We start from the raw sequence: 6,208 nt of genomic DNA on the forward strand, positions 1-6,208 counted from the left end.
CTAGTTAGTTGGAGCAAAACCCGAATTGGAGCGACAGGTGTCACCCGCAGTGGGTCAGACTTCGTCTCCCACGCCGCGGGCGATTCTGCTGCTCAAAATCCAGCATTCTCATTAGAATGACAGTCTATGCGACACGTCTTCCTTCTTCGCTGACGTCGTCTCAGTCTTCTTTCTTCGTTGTTGTCTTCTTCTTTTTTTTTTTCCTGAATGTTGTTGTCTTACTTCGCTGACGCCTTCTTCTTTGATGCCTTCTTCTGTCTTCTATCTTTGTAGCCGTCTATTTTATTTTTTCCTTTCTGCATACCGTCTTCTGTCTTCTTTACTGCATGCCGCCTTCTGTCTTCTCAAGTCTGCACTCTTCACACGTCTGCATTCTTCTCATGTCTTCTTTTCTCCTGTCTTCTGTCTTCCCCCTTCTTCTGTCTTCTCACGTCTTCTCTCTTTTTCTGCCTTCCCCGTCTTCTCTCTTCTTTCATGTTCTCTCTTCTGCAATCCTCTGTGTTCTGCTGTCTTCCTCTGTGTTCTGCTGTCTTCCTCTGGGTTCTGCATCACAAAAGGATGATGGACGGCGTGCTGAAACTTTTCAAACACACACCCTCAGCCACAGATCTGGGTTTAATCTATTGTTCGTTTTCTCACCATGCCACCCCAGTTTGGACCCAATCATATGCAAGTCTTGACCCTGCTCTCCATGGGAACAGAAACCCAAACTGTCCTGCCAGGTCCTCCTGGGACTGGAAACAAGCATCCTGGGACCGGTTTCAGGGTATCACCCCTCTTCAGCCAGGCTAGCTTGAATCCAGTGGCACAGTAAGCAAGTGATGCACGTCTGCACATACCCTGACCACTTACGGTGGCTTTAGCAACACTAAAGGATGATGGACGGTTGCTTGTTTCCGGTCCAGGGAAGGCCTGGCAGTTCGGGCTGGACTGTTCCCATGGGGACAGGGTCAATACTGATTTGCATATGGCTAGGTCCAAACTGGAGTAGCATTGTGAGCAAAAGAATGATTGATTACCCCGTCACAGACCTGGGTTTAAATATTTGAAAAGTTTCAGCACTCTGTCCATCATCCTTTTGTGTTCCTTGTGTTCTGCCACCATCTTACATCTTTCCCACATGCCAGTACATTTCGCCTTTGTCTTTTTTTTTCTGTGTAACTGGCTTACAACTATTAGAAAAATATCATGTTTGTTTTTAATTTAATAAAACAAACATTCTTATAACTTTGTTGTATGTATTTGTACCCCAGTTACATAGAAAAAGACAGGCGAAACCTATTGGCTTTGCCAATGCTTGTTTAAAAACTCTGAACAAGTTCCAACATGTGGTGCCCTTAGAGCCCGTACATCAGGGAGCAAATAATGTGCCTCTCACTCTGAAATCCTGAGACTCGTACATGAGTTACATAAGGTTAGAGCTTTTACTCCATTGTAGTTGAAACTAGTATAATGGGTGCAGTATTTTAGAAGGGACACTCTTACCATACAAAACAATAGTATTTTATGTGTTAGCATTTTTGTGCAATCTTAAGTCTGAAATATTTGGATTAACTGAAAAAATCAGGCTGCAGTGCTCATTTGTGTTTCATTTGCAATAAGTTGCCCATGCAGTGGTTTAACTGTTCCGTTTGTGCAGGATATGGAATTTGTTACTTCCCTAACGCCCTTGGTCATTCCTGTTCTGTGGGTTCTCAGCTGCCAAGAGGGGAGAGTAGAAATTTCTCCCACTGCTGTTTCTCCGTACGTCTGTTGGGATAAAATCTCTTTAAGACTTTCTGGTGTATTTGCAGCGTAAAATAAACGTTTAATTGGAAGAATGTTAAGATAAGACATTCTCCGAAATTGAGTGCAGCACTATCCGTGAGTAAGTATGGTGCTATCCCAATAGGATCTCACTTACGTAGGTCACCTTCACTGCCCATAGGTCAGTTGTTCCCTCTGACCTAGTGAGCTTTTCTTCAGATCTGTTTTTCAGGATTATAGGAAGGAACATGTGTTATCCAGGAGAAGAAGACTTGTGAGGTCTGCACTTACCACAGTTTTACGGCTGCTGTTTTACCATCGAGTTGAAGCTCTCTCTCTTCCTGGGCATGGAGGCTTTAGTGAACCATGGCACCATGAAGTTGAGCTTTCTTTTTATTTCTGGGTGAGAGGGCAGCGAAATATTGGGAAGTGTAGTCTTCTTCCTCGGAGCGTTTTGAGGCACCAGAGTATCGTATCTGTTTTTGCGACTTCAGGAGGTTACACTGAACAATAGGTCCAGCCTCCTTCCATGACGGCCCACTTGTTGAGCTTCAGCCGATAATGCCCAGCTTGCTGCTGATAACTCTTCTCCAGTGTTTGTGATCATATGCATTGTAGAAGTCAAAGTGGACTTCTTGTGTACTTTTGTTTTGTTTTTTGCTTTGTTTAAAATCCGGCTTCGTTTTCTATTTCATGTCTTGAAACTTTCTGAAATCCTACTTGACCTTGGAAAATGAATTTAACAACTGTCATTGATTGGAAAACTAATAATGAAGAACTGCAGTTACAGATAAGATGGTTTTATTTTCTTCATATCGAGAAATCAAAGTATCATATCTTCCAGGACTTTGTTAGGTTAAAAACTCAAGAAGTTTCCATGCTTAAAATCTTTCATTCGGAAGGATCACCGCTGACCAATGACACACTGGCTGCTCACTGAAATTTTGTTTAGACGGTCAGCAGAGACATCAGTGCCCATGGACAGAAGCTTGATTGCATTTATTGGCTGAGTTCTGTCAGCTAAAGATGTACTCAGAACTAAGCATCAACTGTTTTCTCTAAATGGTCTTGGCCATTAAATGCATTTTGGGTACTGAGCTTCAATTGGTGTTAGCTTGAAGGTTTAGCCAATAAACGACGGAGGAAATATTACTATAGCAATAAAAGTTAAACGTTTTAAATTGTTATGAGGGCCAGAAGGTACAGTTTTTGAAACCTAATCTCATATTGCTTTTGTTTTTTGTTTTTTCTAGAAATTTAAAAGTTTATTGATTCAAGAGTTGAGTAAAGTATTTCCAGAGGACATGGCAAAGTACAAAACTATCAGAGGGGAAGATCACTCTCCGTCATAAACAGTAGTGACCTCAACCCCCTTGTGACTCAATTTGCTTGAGGAAGATGCCTTTTGTTTTGAAAGGACATTGGTTTTCCCTCAAGGCTCTCTTTGATGGAGGAGTGCAGGCTCTACTCTTATTAGCATTGCAGAACAAGGATGCTGTTCAACCTGAAGGGAACATCTTGTCACAGTTTTCAAAATGGGATTAAAAGTGCCCTTTTATCTGTACTAATAGACTTTATTTGGTGGTTCGAAACCAGATCTTTTATCAGATTTTGGTAGAGGTAAACATTGCAAACTCATGTGTGACATTATTTCCAGTGTTAATTTTGTAAGGGCTGAAGAAGTGTGAAAAACGGATATTTTGAATGTTCGAATACACTTTTGTTTATTTACATTTGTATGTATATATTTTTCTGCTTTTTTGTGAAATTAAGTTGTCAAGCCACAAGGTAAAGAACAAGTTTGTCCGTTTTCGTTCAGTACTTTAATAATAAAATGAGTACTAGTTTATGATGATGAGCTGCCTCTGTTAATATGTTCCAGTGTTGGAATTCTATAAGTATGGTGATCCAGTATCTGCTTTCAGCACACAGAAAAGGCTTTGGGTCAGCCCCTTCAACCCATTGGCATGTTTGAGGTAAGTGCCGTTCAACCCTTGGCTTCAGATATTGCCAATCACATCTTGAAATGGCCTCGTGGAGCATTTAACCCCTTAGCTGCTGGCCTGTTCACACCCCACCGTTTTGAGCCCTTTTTTGGATATTTGGGGTAGTTCACAATTAAAGATCTGTGACTTATTTTCCAAATAAAGTATCCATGCTAAATTTGCGTTCTTTTTTCCTTTTTTTTTCCCAACATCCTGGGGATTCTAAAAGTAACCAGGGTTTGAGGTTTCCCCTGCAGGGGACTGAGATAATAGGCAAAATATAGCAAACATTTGAGAATGTTGGGGGCAAAATGGGGAAAAAGTGCTCAAGATAGGTGCCTGTTTTTCCCTATAACATGGCATCAATGGACAGTTTGCTGTACTAAAGTCACCATCTTCCCAGCTTTCAGGAACATGCAGAGCTGATTCGTAAAACCTAATTTTGTACCAGTTTTGGCATTATTCAGAGGTAGCCCCTTTTTCCTATTTTTTGCGCTCTCGCCCTACTTCCAGTTTGTGGTGGAAACCAGTGTGAGACCCATGGGTGATTCAGGAAAGCTATAGATTTCTGAAAAGTAGACAATTCTGAATTCAGCAAAGGGTCAAATGTGTACATCCTCAAGTTTTTTCCGAGTAAAATCCTGGTTGAAATACTGAAAATGAGTTGGAAAAAAGGCCATTTGGGACATTTCCATGTAACTTTTTGTCACAATGGCAGATTTACAAAAGCAATTTAACATTTCATCCACTAGACCCTTCTGGTTGCAGATAAATAAAGGGTTTGTAGGTTCTCCAAGAACCCACGGTACCCAGAGCCAGCAACTGAGCTGCACCGTACAATGGTTTTTCATTGAGTACAGAGTATAGACCAATTTATATAGTGAAACATTTAAAGTGAAAAATGGGTATTTAAAAAATCTATGTATTTCTGAAATGGGCACCAGACATGGAGTTTAGGAGCAGTGGTCACTTGTACAGCTCTGAATTTGTGGGTACTCAGACTTGTGTCTGATTTAAAACAGGGGTCTCCAACCTTCTCTGTAATGAGATTACTTGTGTTCAATGAAACCTATGAGAGCTACTGATATTATTAGTGTTGTAATAGTTGTGGCCACCGTATGCAAGATTACTAACACTTCAGTGCATTAGGCAGGAATGCCTTCAGTAATGTAAAAAAATATGAATGCCCATACATAGTAATATATAACAGATATAGCTGCAATGACTCTGGCCCCAAGGTACTGTCATTTGTTCTCCCCAATGACACATGATTTATCACTCAAATATCAGCTTTAAATATTTTTGGGAAATTCAGCTATTTTCCTCTTAATATCAGTTTTAGTTCTAAAAATAAACTCATTTTTGTTTCTAATATGCTCTCTCAATTTTGGTATTCCCATAGTAATTCAAACAATCAAAATATTTTATTTCAGTATGCTAGGCTGCACATAGGAGAGCTACTTACATGTAGCTGGAGAGGAACCAGTATGTCACGAGCTACTCATTGTAAAAGCCTGATTTAGACAGTAGTTTTCAAAATACCTTCTTTCTTGTACACTGGCTTACATTTGAAAGGCACAAATGCAGAGAAGTCCAATTGTTAATAACAAGTGTTCTACTGTTCTGTGCTCCCACAGGTCTCCTGATAAAATGTTAGCTCACTTATGTGGGTAAGCCCAGTTCCTGCAACAGGAAACGGCCCCATAACACAACATGGACGCATGACATGTTTCCACTGAAAACATACCCTTTTTTTCCAATGTGGGTATAGATTTTGGACCCTTACTCAGCTGCCACCTAGGGAAACCTAACAAGGCTGTAGATGTTTGAAAAGTAGACACTTGGGGGAATCTAGGGTGGTATGACTTTTGTGGCTGTCACCATTTTTTCACTGAAAGCACACTTTCTTTCACAGGGTAGCTGAATATTTTGCACATTTGTTCATCCAGTACCTAGGGAGACCTAGCAAAATGGTCCTTTTTTTAAAAACTGGACACTAGGGGAGTCCAGGATGGGGTGACTTGAGTGGTTCGCACCAGATTTTGTTTTCCCAGAATCCCTTGTAGATCTAAAACTTTTTTCTTAGAAAACATCCTTTCCTCACATTTCTGTGATGAAAGTTCTGGAATCTGCAGGGAGCCACTAACGCCCACCCACCTGGAATTTACTTAAGTCTCCCGATAAAAAATGGAACTCCACTTGCGTAACTAGGCTTGGTGCTCATGACAGAAATGGCTCAAACCAAGGTCATTGGGAGTCCCCTGGTGAGGGCTTCAATTTACCTTCTTTTGAGCTGTTCTTGTTGCAGGCACTAGGCCCAGGCACACATGTGGGTCTGTTTTTATTGGCACAAGTGAGATAGTGCAGAGTTATAGTAATTTTGTGGATTCTGGAAGTTTACATCATAGAAATGGAAGAAAAATGCATGATTTTAGGCAGAGTTTGAGGTGTGAAGAACATTGTGGGTCAGAAAACCC

At 40.8% G+C, this 6,208-nt stretch overlaps 1 protein-coding gene across 1 annotated transcript in view; it reads left to right on the plus strand.

Moving 5' to 3' along the window:
• MED10 (mediator complex subunit 10) overlaps positions 1 to 3,601 on the plus strand; it is a 78,737-nt gene extending 75,136 nt beyond the window's left edge. The window contains exon 5 of the mRNA XM_069219706.1: positions 3,000 to 3,601. The gene's annotated coding sequence lies outside the window, so the exon portion shown is untranslated. The remainder of the gene's footprint in view (positions 1 to 2,999) is intronic.
• The last annotated feature ends 2,607 nt before the right edge of the window (positions 3,602 to 6,208 follow it).

Source organism: Pleurodeles waltl, chromosome 2_2 (assembly GCF_031143425.1).
Source record: "Pleurodeles waltl isolate 20211129_DDA chromosome 2_2, aPleWal1.hap1.20221129, whole genome shotgun sequence".
Lineage (NCBI taxonomy): Eukaryota > Metazoa > Chordata > Amphibia > Caudata > Salamandridae > Pleurodeles > Pleurodeles waltl.